Source organism: Chinchilla lanigera, unplaced genomic scaffold, assembly GCF_000276665.1.
Source record: "Chinchilla lanigera isolate Chin_1 unplaced genomic scaffold, ChiLan1.0 scaffold00017, whole genome shotgun sequence".
In the NCBI taxonomy this organism is placed as follows: domain Eukaryota; kingdom Metazoa; phylum Chordata; class Mammalia; order Rodentia; family Chinchillidae; genus Chinchilla; species Chinchilla lanigera.
The window spans coordinates 23,938,151-23,955,843 of NW_004955418.1; positions in this window are offsets into that span (position 1 = coordinate 23,938,151).

The following is a 17,693-nucleotide window of genomic DNA, read 5'->3' on the forward strand; positions in this document are numbered from 1 at the left end:
AAGCCACTTTGAAGATATCAATATGTAATACAACCACCATTGTTAATTCCCTACCACTTTGTTTGTAACTCTGTATTGTCTGTATTGTGCTTGTGATATATTGTAAAATGTTGTATGTCTGTTAATGTTTCCCTCCTTTTATCTTTAAAATAAAAAAAAAAAGAATTTATAATAGCTTGGATCAGAACCTGGAACAAAAGCTTCTGTGTTACATCCTCAAGCAGCAATGCAATCCTCTGGCTCAGAAGTGACAGAAAAGGGAAGTGCGGCAGGGAGTGAGAGAAAATCAATACAGAGTTGCACTACCAAGTATGGTGCCATTAGTAGCAATGCCACAGCGCACTCTCATGTGACCATCCTCTGAGAGGTTATATAAAGACTTCATCTCTCCAGCAGAATGCTTTGGGAGGAGAAATGGGGAAGTCCGCCATCTGGCCCTCTTCTGTTGGTCAAAGGTTGTGATTGGGAAGTTCCTGTGTCACCTTGACTAGGCTCATGGATGCCCAGATAGCTGGTTGTTTATTATTCACAGAGTGTTGTAAAAGTGTTTCTAGAAGAGATCAGTACTTGTTAATTGTGCATCATTCAGTTTACTGAGAGCTGCATAGAACAAAAAGCACTGAATTTGCTCTCTGCTTGACTGCTTGAGATGACATCCATGAAGCAAGAACTGCCTGCTCAGGGTTCTCCTGGTCCCAGGCTTTCAGACCTAGGCTGTATTTACACCCTCAGCTCTTTAGCTTTCAGGCTTTGAACTACAGACTGGCTCTATTATATTGGAAAAAAAACTTCAGTGTTTTTCTTATTCTTGCACATTTTGGGTCCCATTACCCTGCTCTTCAGGACTGACAAATATGCTAGATCAGTTCACAGAATTGTGGAAAACACTTTAGTAACATTTATCCATTTATTATGAGGAATGTTACTAAAGACATAGATGAAGTCTTTACTCACACATTCAAAACAATGTGTGGGGTTATTTCCTTCACATTCCAACCAAGCAATTCTTTGGCAACATCACTGGCTGTATTCCAGTTCAATGTCTACCTGGAGACTGCATCAGGTCCAACGGGGTGAGGGTTCTGTCTCAAGAAATGTCTCCACCTGAGAGCTGCTGCAAGCCCCAGGGGGTGATGTGTGCTTCTGACTGACTGGCTACAAACTGGGGCCACATAGCCCTTCCTTGGGATTGAGTCATACAATAGATGGGCTGACAGAACTCAGGAGATCACTTTCCTTACTTACTTTTCTGTTTGTTTTTGTTTTTTGTAGAACTGGGTGTTGAACTCAGGATCACATGTGCTAGCTAAATGCTCTATCACTAATCAGTTTTGGTTAATTTATGGAAAAGCAGACTGACATTAGAGAAAATTTAAATTTATTATAATACATGAAAATGAAATCCTTATTTTTTTTGAGATGGAAAAATAAGTTTCAGAATTTAGTAAACACAGCCATTGATGTATTTCTTTCATTTGGGTGTAACTTATGTTCTTGAAGTTTCTTTTTCAGTTTGGAAGATTATTAAAATTATGTACTTGTATAAGACTTGATATCAGACCTTGAAATCACTTGCATTCAAAGTTTTCATTAGGATTTTGATAGTGTTTTAATTTTAAAATGGTTGATAATTTTCTAGGAAAAGCAAAGCAATGGATAGTAGTAATACATAAAGTGAATGACAGGGTTAAGTATACTTTACTTCCTGTATATACTTTATCTTTAAAACCTCTTTTATGGCAAATATATCTTTAGAGTAGCATAGTTGTGATTCATAGATAAATAGTTATAGTGTATGCTCAGAAATCTTGGACCAGTAATAGTATGCAATTTAAAAAATGAAGGCGCAGATCTTAGCTGGATACGCACTCTGGGTTCTTACCAAGTTTTAGTACTAATGACTGCTCCTTGATGGTAAGTTCCTGTTCCTAGGTATTTCTTCACACTCAGATTTCAATCCCTGACTCACTGTCTTTCTGCAATATCTCAGTTCTTGTGATTGTTCCTAGCGATTGCAAATCCATGTGGATAAGATCTCCTAAATGGTAGCCTTTCTAGTCCTTATCCTCTCCACTTTCATTGTCTTCCTGAAACCTACCTCTGTAGCTTTGCTACTGTTCAAGAGCATAGTGATTTATCATCCCAAAGAAACCACCTCCTAAATCTTTCTTTAAATATCCTTATGACCCTCATCTGCCTAATTCACTTACTCTGATCAACCATTGCCTCAAGTCTTCAATCTCAATGTAACCTCTACATCCCTGACCCCTCTCCCTGTCTGCTTCAATAGCTGGACATTGATGGAAAAAACGAGGCTGACTGATAACACTCAAAATTCCTGACAAAAACCTCCGGTGGCCATTCAGTACTGCCTAGTATGCTTGCTTCTTTTCCTAGTAAATTTGCTTTTCATTCTTTCAGGTGACCATTTCAAAACCAGCTCTTCACTCTGCATACCCCTCCCCTGTGTTTAACAAGACAACAGAAGGCATCAAAGGCAAACTCCTCTCATCCTGCCCTAATAACCCTCACCAAACAGAACTTGTGCCGTTTCTCAGGGTGAAGGAAATATGCCTGTCCCTATCAAAGGCAAAGCTGTCTGCTTTTCTCTGAGTTTAATCCCCTCCTGTTTTCTCACAGACGAGGAGGTACCCCTCCTCTACCTGGCAGCACCAGTCTTACTCTTTCTGCTTGATCACACCTATCAACATCATGAAAAACAAAGTGAATACTCCCCCGGCCCCGCACTCTTTCTCTGATAATGCCCTATTTCTTCTTGCCCTTCTTTCAAGTATCTTGAACATGTTACCAATGACAACTATCAGCTCTTCTCTGCTTCCAATTAATTCTTCAGCCTATTCAAATCCAACTTCCCTTTCCAACTCTGTACTAAAACTCCCTTTGTCAAGATCTCCTACATTCTCTGCACTGCCAAACCTAACACCTTTGTTCTGACTTCACTTGTGCCCTGGCAGCATTAGACCTGGCAAAGCACAACCTCTTTGAAACTTCTTCTTCCCTTTTCTGGGGCACCACCCTCTCCTGACTTTCTTCTACCTCACTGTTGCTTCTCTTTTCTTTTTACCCAGGCTCAGAGCAACCTTCTTGTGCATCCTGTCAGAACTTCCCCTGTAGGTCATCTCATTTAGTCTCATGGATTTATACACCCTGGATGTCCAAATGCTTTTGATATTAATTTACAGCCTGAAGTCCAAGTCTGAGCTTTTAATTTTTTTCATAAGCCTAGTCTTCTGCTGTTCTTCCTTATCTCAGTACTTGGCACAATCAATTGTCCATTTTTCTAGAACCACTCCCCCATCACTTCTCTGGTATTAGCTTTAATTTCTTCCTCTCTATAGGCATTTAGCATATAGTTTATTTATTTCTATCACCAAAATGTATCTTGAATTTTGCTGATTTCCTCCATCTGTGTACCACCATCCTAGCTCAGCAGATCTTTCCGTACTACTGGAACAGCTTTCTAACCCAGCTCCTTGCTTCTTGTCTTGCTCTTTTCCAAAAATATTTTTTCAATAGCAATCAGTAATCATCACTTAAAAACATTTATCAGGTAGGAGCTGTTGTTCCTTGGGTTAACTTAATGGTTTCTCATTGTCTTGGAAATAAACCCACACTTCTTATATGAGCCTGTGAGACTGCACGCCAGGGCTCCATATATTCTACAATGCCGCCACTCCCCCATCGTATTCTCTGATGTTTACTTTCTGTCTATCCGCTCAACCTCTCTTCTCCGTCTCAAACATCCCAAGTGCTTCCTGATGCCATAGCATTTGCACTTCCTGTTCTGTTTGCTTACAAAGCTCTTACCTCAGCATTTTGCATCGCTAGCTCATTTTCATCATTCTTGTCTCAGCTTAAATGTCACCTCCTCAGAGGGTTCTTCTTTGACATCTCCAGATACAACTGCAGTGAACATGTTTACCCTTTTTGCAACCCTGTTTGTGGCATTTCTAATGATCTCCTCCTGACTTGTTTATTCCTGTGTACAGCACATCACAGAACGTAAGTTCCACATAGATAGAGACTGTGCTTTGTGTGCCTTAATGTTGGCATCTACTGCAATGTCTGGCAAAAATTCTCAATACATATTTATAAACAAATACTGTTAAAGAAGCATTTTTCCTTAGCTTACTTTGTGCCAAGTTATTTTGGCTTTCTTCTTATGACTCTCACTATTTCCATTTCCTCATCTGACCTCTTGTAATAACTAGTCTTAGTCAATTCACATTGCCATAACAAAATGCCCAGGTTGGGTAGCTTAAAGAACACAAAATTTATTTTCTCTTAGTCTGAAAGAGCAAGATTTGGCCAATTCTATGTCTGCTGTCTTACCGACAAATTCTTGGTATAACCTTATGTAGACATTTTTCTTGGTGTGTGAATGAGGAGGTAAGAGTTGGAAGAAAGAGCAAGTGACTTTTTTGGTCTGTTTAGAAGGACAAGATTACTACTGGATCATGACTCCATAGTTGTGACTTCATTTGACCTTAATTATTTCCTCAGAGGCTGCATCTCCAGATAGGTACAGCCACATTGGGAGTTGAGTCATCAGCATAAGAATTTTGGGAGGACATCGTATCTTTTCCTCAGTGATTTGATTATATTGACAATGAAGTTGCATTCTGGTGCTTCTCTCTAATGAATTCCTAACTGGGTCTTATTCGAATCTGTCTCTGCCTTATGCTGTTACCTGTATGTAAATAGATGCCTTGATCTGCAGTTTAGAATATACTCCCTTTTCTTCTCCATTCAGGGCCTTCTAAATAGCTGTTCTCTCTATATATTGTATTGGTCAGTTTTCCCATTGTTGGATAAAATATGCAACACCTTCAGCATAAAAGAGAATAAGTTTAATTTGGCTCATGGTTTCAGAAGTTTTAGTCCATGGTCCCTGGCTTGAAGGCAGGAACCTCGTGGTAGAAGAGTATGGTGGAGTAACCTTCTCAGGTCACTGTGGTCAGGAAGTACAGCACAGGGTGTAGTACAGGACTAACACGGCACACTCCTAGGGACCCACCTCCTCCCTCTGGGCCCTACCTCCTCAGAGCATGTTCAGCTGTGTAAATCAGTGGATTAATCCGTCAATGAGCATAGTGTCTCTATAAGCCAGTCACCTCTGCAGGAGTCTCTTCCTGCAGTCAAATTGATGATCAAGGTTGATTGGAATGGTTGTGCTGATTGATTAAATATACACCCATATTTCCATCAATAACTTTTACCCAGCATCAAATCCTTCCTCTCCAGCTGTTGGTCATATTTGCACTTGAATTATCTATTTTGTTCTCAAATTTAGTGTGAAACTCATCATTTGGTCAACCACCAGGAAGCGTCCTTTCTCCTTTTTCCTTCTTGCGATGTATGTTCTCCTGCCCATTTATGGCTAAAACTTTGGCATAGTCTGTGAATTATTACTTTTTCATTTACTTTGTCCAGTTAATCACCCAACTAGTTATTACTTCCTTTATATCTTGCACAATTGATTTTCATCTCTAAATATCTGTAATTTAAAGAACAAACTTCTTTGTTAATTTTAGAAGAGCTTTAGATTTACAAAAAGTTGCAGAGAGTTCAGAGTATTCCCTCGTACTTTACACTGAATCCCTCTAAATGTCAGCCTCTTAACGTTGTTATGGCACATTTGGTATAACTAATGACAGAACATTATGTGCTGTTAACTGAAGTCTATACTTAATCCAGACTTTCTCTAGCTTTTACATAAAGTCTTTTCTGTGTCAAACCCTATCTGGGATCTCACATTACATTCAACTGTCATGTTGTAGGGAATTATAGTTGTATGTTGCTTCAGCTCCATTTGGAATATGTGCTGGACTCTGTTGTATCAGAAGCAGAGCTCAGTTACCCCTGACACAATGTCTGGATTGATACTCCTCCCAGTTCCTCAATGTCGCTGACCCAGATATCTGCTTTATACAACTTCCTGATACTGACCTTCTCTCTATGAGACAATTGGATGCAACCTCCTTGACCAGCCCTGCTGACCCTCACACCCAGCCTGACTCTGCAGATATGCCACAGTGACTACCTCTTGGTCCCAGTGTCACCTCCCGGAACTCATGCCTACTTGCTTTAAACCCACCAAGTTAAATTCCCCATAGGAGACCTGTTTGATAATGCCCTGAATCCAAAAAGGTACTGGCCTGCAGGTACTTTCTCTTTCTTTTTGCTTGAATCTTCACTTCTGCTTCAAGTGACCCAGGACAGAGGGCTGCGTTCCTGTCTTAGACTGTTTTGTGCTGCTGTAACAGAATACCAAGGGCTGGGTATTTGTAAATCATGGAAGTTAATTGGTTCACAGTTCTGGAGGCTTGGAAGTCCAACATGGGCTCCATGTGGTGAAAGTCTTTTTGTCACATCATAACATGGAAAGCCTAACATGGTGAGAAAGCGTGAGCTGTGGAGAAGCATTCTCTCATCAGGAATTTACTCCTGAGATAATTCACCCTGACCCTCGATAACTGCATTGACTCATTCATGAGGGCAGAGCCTTTGTGACCTAATTACCTCTTGAATGTCTACTTCTCAGACTATTGCATGGGATTAAACTTCCAATGTAGGAACTTTGGAAAACACATTTAAGCCACGCAACCTCCTGACCCACGGCACTTCCCCTGCCCAGGATCTGTAAGTAGAAATCTTTGGGCTCCTTTCCTGTTGTGGTTAGTCACTGAATTTGAACTTTCTATTTGAAGAACTAGGGCTCACCACTACCTGGGATTCTGAGGAGAAAGTAAGGTGGGGTTCCTAATGCTGGAGCAACGATCCAATGGGCATAAACTGGACATGAGACAGACAAGAGCCAATGGCATATGTGTCACTATAAACAACTTTCCTGAGAGAGACTCTTGTGGGTCAGACTCTTGTGGGTCATTAGGCTGTTTACCAGGTAAGCGTCTTGTGAAAGACACACTGGAAATACTTCATCCATCTCCCCTATATTTTCCGTGAGGGTTAGGGTTGCCAGCTGCTTTAGTGCCCGAACCTCAGTTTAGATGGGGGCTGTAAATACACAAGCTTCCCGTGACTTTCTTCAGCTATGGTGGCTTCTCAGACTGTTATGAATGACCACACAGGCTTTTGACTCTGTGTGTGAGTGTGTATCTGTGTGTGTGTGTGTGACTACTAGGGACTGAACCCAGAGCCTTTTCACTGAGCTATATGCCCAGACTCCTTTTTAAAATTTTGAATTTGAGACAGGGTCTTGCTACATTGTTAAATTGCCTAGGCTGGGCTCAAATTTGTCATCCTCCTGACTCAGCCTCCTAGAGTGTTAGAAATACAAGCTTGCACCATGCTTAGGTACCCTCACAATTTTGAGGAGTATTTATCATATATTTCATAAAATGCTCCTCAACTAGATTTTGTATTGGTTTTCTCATGATTAGGCTGCAGTTATGAATATTTTGGAGGACGAGTGCAGCTCCTTCTCATTATATCCTAGAAGAGAACTTGCTGTCCACATGACATCACTGTTGAAGTTAACCTCGATTACCTAGCTGAGGAAGCATTTGTCAGGCTTTTCCACTGTGAAGTTATCCTCCTTTCTAAACTGAGTTCTTTGGAAGAAAATCACTATTTGCACCACACTCCTGAGCAGTGAGAGTTATGCTCCCCTCTTTGGGACCAATATCAAATTCTTGGAATTCTATATGGGCGTTTGTCTATTCTTCCCCACTCATTTATTCAGTCATTTGTTATATCAGGGTGGATTTGCAGATATTTATTTTATACTTTGGGTTATAACACAATATTGTGTTATTTATTTTATTTCTCAAATTATTCCAGTTTTAGCCATTGGGAGCCTTTTAATGCAGGTCTTGTGTCCCTTTAATGTACCTGACTGTTGAAGTTTTCATTCTCTCTTTTTAAAAGCATTTTCTTACATTTTGGCTCTATAAGATGCTTTAGGGACATGGGTATATTTCCTGCCTATATTCATTTCCTATTGTTTTGTAACAACTCACCACCAACTCAGTGGCTCCAAACAATACAGTTGTTAAATCTCATAGTTCTGGAGATCAGAATTCCACAAATGGGTCTCAGTGGGCTAAAAATTGAGGGATATGTAGGGCTGTGTTCTTCCTGGAGTTTCTAGGGCAAAATTTCTTTTTCAGCCTGTTTGTTTTCTAGAGGCTTTTAGCATCTGTGGCTCATGGCTCTATCCTTATACTTACACAGCCAGCAATGTCGGGTTGGTTCCTTTTCATGCAAACATCTCTCCTGATCTTTTTTCCTGCCTCCTTTTCTACATTTAAGGACTTTTGTTATGACACTGGGCTCATCCGGAATATCCATAATAATCCTTTATATTAGGGTCCTCTTATATTAGTAACCTTAAATTCTTCTTTTTTAATTTTAAAGAGAAAAAAACAATAAAAACTATGCATAATTTCAAAACAGGATGATAGGAAATTAACAAGGGTTATTATATTGCATATTTTTATCTTCAAAGTAGTGCAAACTGAAGTTCTGCTACTCAAATTTCCCTTTCCCATTTAACAGATTGAGGCCTTGAAAATTCACATGTATTACCCTTTGGGGGACCCTATTCTACCTCCTGTACTGCCACAGTCAGAGAAGCCACCATTTCTCCAAGAGTTCTGCTAAGGACAGTCTGGCAAGAATGCAGGTACTTTTAGGCCCTCTCAACTGACAAAGAAAGGAAATATTTGCATGTATACTAATCTGTGTATATACTAATGTCTATAAATATTTCCATATGTATCTGTGCAGGCACTCATACTGATTTCTTCACATCTAACCTAGTATCTATAATTTTTTCCCAAAAACCTAGCTTTAGCCACTATAAAAAGGTTCTCTAAAGCTTCTTGATTGAGTGGAGATTGTGACTCAGGTTCTTATTATACATAGTGTCAACTGATCAATTTTCTTTAAAGACCACTCTTTTTTAGGTCACTGTGCTTAGAAATACCCCAAAATATTTCATTCAATAACAACTTGTTCTCAGTTTAAGTAGAAATCCTTGTCTTATAAAGTTTTCTATAATCAGTGTCCACAGTAGCTGTCTCTGGAATTCCCTACTGTGCTTACTTTTTTTTTTTTTTCCTACTGTTTTTTAAAACTCCACCACCACCCTTATTGCATGTTAATAATGGTTGGGTTCGTGGTCCTTCAAAACATACAAGTTTAGGTTTTAGTATCTTATCATTTGTAACTGTTCTCTTTCCTAATACTTTGTACATGTCCAATTCCCTTTATCAATAAAAATCATTTCTTCCAACCATCATTAATCTAGTCCAGTCTACAAGAATCTTTTTCTTCTTTAAAGTCTATAGCATTTGAACAGAGAATACAAGAAGTGTTCAATACAGATTACTGAACAGCTCATTTTTATTTTTGCAATATTGGGGACAAGTGTTTTGAGCTATTTATTTCTTAACTTCTTTAAGTTCTTTATGGATCTTCCAAACAGAAGTCTGATTACTCTTTTTTTTTTTCTTCTTTTTCTATATAATGAAGGTAGGAAATTGACCTTTCTTTTGTAATGTCTTCACATTTTTTTTTTTTTCCCGGTACCGGGAAGCACGACCTCGGGCTTGCCAGGCAGGAGCCCCTTGTCTTCGCATTCTTACAAAGGAACTCAAGAGCGGTGGTTTTCAAATATTAGCACACAAAAGACCCACCTTGGGGACAGAATCTCCTATCAAGAAATTTTGATTTGTAATGTTTTCTAAAGCCCCATTGCTATTGTAACAAATTATATAAATGTCAGTTAAGCAACAGAAATCTAAAACCTTGCATTTCTGTGAAGTAGAACGCCGAACGGACGTTTCTGGCTTAGAGTCAATTGCTTTCTGGAGGCTCCATGGAGCATCTGGTTCCTCACCCTTCCGGTCTTCCTGTGGGTGCGCAGTTTCTAGGCTTGTACACCGTCTGCCATCTTCAAAGTCGCCATCTTGCTCTCCTGTGCTTCCTCCGCTGTTCCCACGTTTCTGTGATTGCCCCTTTTCCTCTTATTACACTTTCGTAGACTTGAATGAATAATTGCACCTGAATAAATTACATATTTTAAAATCAGCTTTCTAGCAAACTTATTTCCATTCCCAGCTTTCATTTTCATTTGTCTAATAATATACCATAGTTAATGAATTTGGGAATTATGGTGTGGATATACTTAAGGGCTCATTCTTTTGTCTACTACAGGAGGAATGAGTGGTGAAGCCCAGAAAATTACTTTGTTAACAATCATCCTAGCTGATTCTAATAAAAACATTCAGGACAACACTCTCAGAGAAGCACTTTTTCTGGTGAGGATTAATTAATATTTGCAAGTTGTTTAAAGAAATAAACACTTCTCTAGATATTTAGGAATAACAGGTCTATTTATTCAACTTTTGAATTCAAGAAAACACAGAAGAGTTGGTTTGAACAACAGATTTGATGCAAAGAGAAAATGAAAATCAGACTCTGATAAGCATAGTTATCCTCTTAGAAAGAGCTATTTACACAGAACAAAGAGCTATTTACACAGAGGTGTTAGAGTGATAATCTAATTTTACAATCAATTTTAAAAAATATTTGACAGCCTGAATCAACTAGAATATAGTTTAAGATATGAAAATAATTCATCACTTAGTTTTAAATTTATATACTTGGCCAAATTTTCTTTATTATTTGATCATATATGCATATCACATGCAGGACATCCTGAAATACTCTTCTGGCTTCCCTAAAAAGAAAATATGCTATATCCTAAGAATAATACTTAATTTCTTGAAATATATTATTGAAGAGACTAAGTTTTCTGAGATTTATATTGTTTATAAAGATAAATTCAGATATTTAATTGTGTAGTTTGTTCTAGTTTAGTAGTATCTTGAAAAATCATCTACTTTTTCATAGCTTTGTTGGTTTATTTCTCACAAGTCATACTGGTTAGTTTTACTCTCTCATGTTTACATTTATTGTTTTTTGTATTACTTGCATGTAATTTTGACTTTCTATTAATAGTAGTAAAAGTTAAAAGATTTTTACATATTAAAATTTAGAAGTTAATTTAGAAAAAAGATGATGCTGGTGATACTAAGAGAAGCCAAAAATTGGAAAGAAAATAGAAATAACCAAGTATTGGCAAACATTGGCACAGAATAACAAGAAATTCGGCCTAGCTGTCTGTTGGAGGTTCCTCCGCTAACCTGTTAGGTAACTTGGGCATATTACATAATATTTCTAGGTCTCAGTCTTCATAGATTCTCTAATTGTCACTTTGAGACAGATAATCTGTAAGGTAAAGTATTGCTAAAGCTGAGGGTGAGGTTAAGATACATTTTGTTAGCCAGAAATATATATTTCAAGGCCTATTAGATTTTGTGCCCTTGCTTTTGCAGTGTGCATCTCCAAGGCCCACAGCAATCAAGTTAGACAGGTCTATTATTAGTGTTCTCCATCTCTCTTCCAGTCACTTCTTCTGGGCCTTGTTCGCTTCTCTTACAAGTAATTCATTTGTACTTCATCCTCTGGGTGATCAGAGAGCCCCGGGCAAGGCAGACAGCCCAATCTGACCTTCCTAGGGAAGGTTTGACTTCTGTCTTTCTTACCAAAGTTTAACTGTACATGGCGCCCTCTCAGATTTCCTCTCAGATAGCTGCTACCTTGGAATGCAATTGGGTCTACATTATCAGTGAAAGGTTATGCCCTAAAATACTCTGATAATGCATCCCCCGTGGAATATTAAGTACATTTAACCATGTGAACTAAAGGGTGACTATGATGACTGAATATTAGGATTGCAGGAGAACTTTTGACTTTTTTTTTTTTTTTTTTTGGTACTGGGAATCGAACTCAGGACTTCGTGCTTGCCAGGCAGGCACTTATGCCACTGAGCTATATCCCCAGCCCTGCAGGAGAACTTTTGAGGGCCCTTTCTAATTCTCCTTTTCTAATACTATTTGGACAACTGCTCATCTTACTTATTACAATAAATCCAACTTTATCTTATTTCTCCCTGCAAAACAATGAGAAAACTAATATTAGAACTTAAAGACCTCGTTCTAAGCAGTAGAATGATCACAGTAGAGCATATACTCTTATCTTCTTTCAGACAATACTTTTTTCAAATAAAATGAAGCCAAGGAATCTTTGTTTGGTTAACTGCTATATTCATATGGTTGTAGAGTTTAGGTTTATGTGAATATATTTTCAGGTGTTCTGTAAGGCTTGGGTTCCTTGGGAGCTTATTGAAAAGTTCCATCTAATGATAATGTAAGGTTCCAACTAATGGAAATGTAAGGTTCCATATGTGAATATTTATCAGAAAGTGGAAATGAAAATATCAGTTCTCTTCTTGCCTTAGTTTTAGTCTAGACTTTCTAGAATTGGTATTACTTGTACTTATTTTTTTAGGAAACCCTTTCTATCCCCAGGCTAATTATCCCCAGGCTAATCCTGACAGTTACGTAGATACGTCAACCTTCAGGTACAGGGTGGAAAATACTTGCCGGTGATTCTCTGTTGCTGTTGGTGTTCAACGAGACTGTTCCTTGGAGTACCCCTTTAAACAACTTAAAGTGAAGCCATTTCCAGACCTGTTTTGCTACCTCTTTCTCTTTTCCTCTGTTAGAAATGGGCTGATTATGGTACTGAATGTCCACACTCTTTGGACTGAGATCAATATGACCTTCATCAACAACATTTTTGCTTGGCTATGCTATACATAATTTTGTTTCTATTGCTTTAGACATTTGTTATTTCTTCTCAGTTGGCTGGTTTCCCAGTAGATCCTGATATTGAAAAGCAGGTTAGATTAGTTTATGTCTGTCAAGTTCAGGTTCCTTGGACAGAGGGGATGATTTAAATGAATTTTGTCCAATTTGAAACACCTTCATCAAGGGCTGCTTGTGAAATTAGGCATATGTGTTTCAAAATTTCTCTCGAATTTATACCATGGCAAAATCTACTGCTAAACTTTTCATTTCCTTTAAGTGTTGATTTGTCAAGTTTAAAGTCTGGGTTTTCCTTACCATTTAGTTACCAAAGTCTGGAATTTAAAAATTGAATGAGAACTACTTCTGCATGTTCTGTTTGTTCATATGTGTAGTTTCATTCATTCTTAAGAAAATTATTGTAGGCATGATATGCTCAAAGTATATATTTTGCATTAAGATCACCTCTAAAAAACAATGGTAGCAGAAAAAGTATACCCCTTTCCTTATATGCACCCTGCCATGCTGAACTTCAATCACAGTAAGTGAATTGCTCTTCAGTTATAGCTGGACTAGGGAATAAGTATGATATTATAGGTAAAGGGAGGTGTGGAATTTAGGAGAATCTTACCATACTTAATTACAATAGGTTTAAAATGCTACCATGTGGTTTATAGTTAACATTTTTCTCTCTCTGATTTCAACCCTTAATTATAGAGTAATTTTTTTTTTTTTTTTTTTAGCTTCTAGGACAGTTTGGCTAACTCAGAATTTAAAAGACTATTAGAAATATTTTGTACCCCTGTACATTAATGATAAAATATCAGGAAATAAGAGCTGAGTTGTAATTATCTGTGCTGTCACCAAACAATTTCTTTGAATGTGAAGGAAAATTAAAGTAGAAAGCCAAGAAAATAGCTACATTTCCATGTACAATTATTTGAATTGTTCTAGTTAGCTGAAATATAAACTGTCCTCCAGAATTTATATGTTGACTTCTAGTAAGGTTAGTAGGACTGGTAGGCTGAATAGGAAACAGTGAGTTTAGAGAAAATTGATAGTAGTTCAAAATGCACATGGTGAATGCTGCCTTGCTTCATCTTGGACTGGTCATGTCATGTCCCTTATGATCAGTTCCTTTGTCAGTAAATAAGAAAATAATGCCCCTTCATAGGGAGTTTATTGTGAAAATTAAAAATGATGTATATGAAATACGTAGTGGCTGGCAATGTTATTTTTTAAAGTTAATTATTTTATTTCTTGATGTATTACTACTAGATGTTAGTTGCATAATAACTATTGTTCAAAACACATCAATTCTTGGCTCTCAGCCCTATGACAGCACATTTTTTTTCTGCTACTGTAATAGTGTTGGGGCCATAAGCCTTCCTCTTACTTATGAAAGCAGAAAAATTAGTAATGAATTTACAAAGATTACAAGTCTGTTTATAAAATAAATGAACTACATAGGACTACTTTTGATTTCCACTTTATTTTTTTACACCAGTGTTAAATTCCTTTTAAGGTTCATGATGCAATATCAGTTCTACGAAAAGCAACTAAAGAGTTTTAACAATGCGTTGGACTCATGCTTGTTGATCCGCATTACCATGTATAGTAAGTCTCTTGTTACCTGCTGTAGTTGCACAGCTTAAAACAGTTCTGGGCAGAGTACATACTGAATAAGTATCATCAAATAAGGGAGTATGAAGATTAGATATTAAGAAAGAATTCTTTTGCTTTTTGCATTTACTTCGAGTGCTAAAGTCACTGAAGTATAATATGTGGATTTGATTTTGTCACCTAAAAATCATGGAACAAAAATGTATCTTTGTGTTGGAAAAGTTAGCCTTTTCTTAAGGCATGCTTTTAGCTATCTGAAGTAAATTACAGTGGCATAGGTTTTTTCCAGAAAAATAAAAATATATAATTTTAAAGTATTCAATTGAAATTTATATTGGCATATGCTATACCTCTGTTCTTTCTCTCTTTTCCCCTCTCTCCTTGCCTCCATTTCTCTCTTTCTCTCCCTTTCCTCTATGCATTTACTGTAGAGAATATACACATATATTTGTATTTGCATATTTTTATACACATGCATAATAAATATTTAAGTATAATAGTTAATCATTTGATAGTGTGAAGTTACCACTTAAATATTTGAAGAGTTTTATCACTGTGCCTGGCACATGGTAGAACATTCAATGACTAATAATTTTTCAAGTAAATATATGTGACTTCATGAAATGTTCTCATATACATGTGTATGCATTTGCTTTCTAATTTTTTTGTAATATGTGTAAATTTTTTACATTCTGGAAGAACAGAGTAAATAAACTAGTCTTACAAATGAAGGTTAAACAAAACATTCTAGAATATAGGACATGTTAAATTAGCCATAATATTTAAACAATTAGATTTTTAGTCTCTGGGATCCATAAGGTAATTTGTACATTTATTTTTAAAGATGAAATGAATAATTAAAATATTATTCTAACATCTCAAAAGTGACAATTTAAAAACCCATAAGGACTCATTCGTTGAATTTACAATTCAATCTACTTATTCTATAAATCACTGATTATAACTTAATGGCAGGATTTAATTGTTTATACATCTTATTTTTAATTCTATTTTTCCCTTCATGCATAGAAATACTTATGACCATTTCTTGACCAAAATTTAAAGGATCAAATTTATGTTCTTATCCATTTGATTTTTTTTTGTTGTTATAGAAATAGCATACCAAAACCTTTGAAATTTTAGGTAGAACAAATGAAGACATTCAAGCTGGTTTTAATTTATCTAGTTGGATTGAAGCAATTGCCAACATTAGTAAGTAACTTCTTTTGCCTCTGCAACTCTAAGTCTTGTGTGCTTTATACATGAATCAGACTGTGTTTTTGATATGTTTAGTAATTCCAGATCAGAAGATTATTCTGTAAGTGTGAAATGTTGAAGCAAGACAATTGCCTAGCTTTCTTAAACCTACAATGATAGCTAATTATGGAAAAAAGATTATATTATAACCAGTTTTTCTCTGTCTGTTTCGCTGTCTCTCATAATGTTAAAAAATTATTTGCTATTCTTGAGGAGAAAAAAATTTTTTTTTCTGTTTTGGCAAAAACCATGTGTGCACATGTATACATTAGAAATTGGGGTTTCACAAGCCTGCATGTAACCAATATCTGTGAAAACTGACACTATAACTCAGAATTCACATTAGGAAATAAAGGAGCTGCTCTATTGTACAAATCACTCTCTTGGAATTTGTGCTTCGTAGTAGTCTATCACAATCAACTCCTTCCAGACAGAAAGTCAGCCTCTTAAACTGTGAAGCAGTGTCATATCATGATCCACCATGACATGAATGGTGGGTGAAAAGGAACTTCTCTGTATGGCAAAAATTAACATTATCGATTCCCAACTTAACTACACATTACTATCCAAAAAATTTATTTGTGGATTTTCTATCTGAACACAGAACAGACATTTATCAGAGAAGGAAAAATTTAAATATTAAGGCAATGATAGAGCATCTGAAAATTTGAAGGTCTTTAGTGACAGTTGAAGTACTCTAGATAACAGAATTTACTGACAATTTTCTTTTGTGCTTGAATTTCAATTGTGCACTTTCTCAGAAGGATCCTTCTGACAGTGTGTGCTCCATAGTATGTACTGACCTTGAAGGCTATGTGTATCTATCCATATCTTCTGGACATAGATTTCCTCTCTTCTACTAACCTCATGGGAAAACCTCTGGCTCAGTGTGCTTTGAGTGATATTTAGAGAAATTTGCACTTCCAAGTCTGTAATGAGAAGGACAGAAAAATGCAACAGAAGAGGTTTTTTAGAACAGTAAAATGGACCAAATAAGTGTAATTATAAGATATCACTAAAGTATTTGATTAGTGAATATATATGCATGGTGGTCATGCTATATGTCACCTAGAAGTGACTCAGGGTTTTAGTGTAAAGGTGGCACATACATATTCCTCAAAAAGTCAAGACTACAAAATCTTTTTGAGAATATGTGGAATAGTTATAAAATTGCAATAAATTATGTCAAGATTAAAGCTTACACATATTCCAAGTATTAATTTTAGGCAGGCTGTGCTATAAAACTAAAATGCAAAATAATTATAAATGAATAAGAAATGAATACAATATCTATAAAGATTCTACATGTCTTCAATATGAGTAGCAATGTTCTTTTCTAGTTTCTGATTCTATTTAAAAATTCAAATGTTTTTTTAAAGGACAGGTAATAAGTGTATCCTCTATAACACAGCATACTTAATAATCTAACATAGATGAAGCAATGGATAGTAGATAATTTTAAGGTATGTGTTTAGAATCAGTAAAAACCCCATCGTTTTCAGGCTTCAAGTTGCAAAAGTGAAAAATTTTGCTTTGAGAAGAAAGCCCCAGACCACTCAGTTGTGCATTGGTTTTCCAGGATTGTTTCACAGTGCTCAGCCACGCAGGCACTCAGATGTCTCTGCAACCATGATCCTAGAGGGCCTGGATACTTCAACAGACCTTAATGTGCATCCATGTGGTTCCTGGTTTTATAGATACGCAGAATGCAAGAGTTGTAGGGTCAAGAAGGCTTCCACCAAGATTATAGAATGCCTGGAGGCCATATATATCCTGAAGAAAACAGTGCTTAAAGTTTTGAGAGTAAGACTGAAGGTGCAATGGAGACTCCAAGAAGTTGAGAAGCCAGTAACGTTGAATGTCAGAGGAAAGCCACACACATGGAGCAAAGCAGCTCCAGGAAAGAAATCATGAGGGCCACAACTGGAAATGCCTGTAGGGGTAGGGCTTGCCAAGTGCTTTGGTGTTCTCATCTCACCACAGCTTGACACAGAGGTACAAGACTTAATGTTTGCCCTGCTGGGTTTTGGTCTTGCTTTGGTCTTCTTTCTTTCCATTCTGTTGTTACCTTTTGGAATGGGAATCTTTACCCTATGTTACTGAGTGTTGACA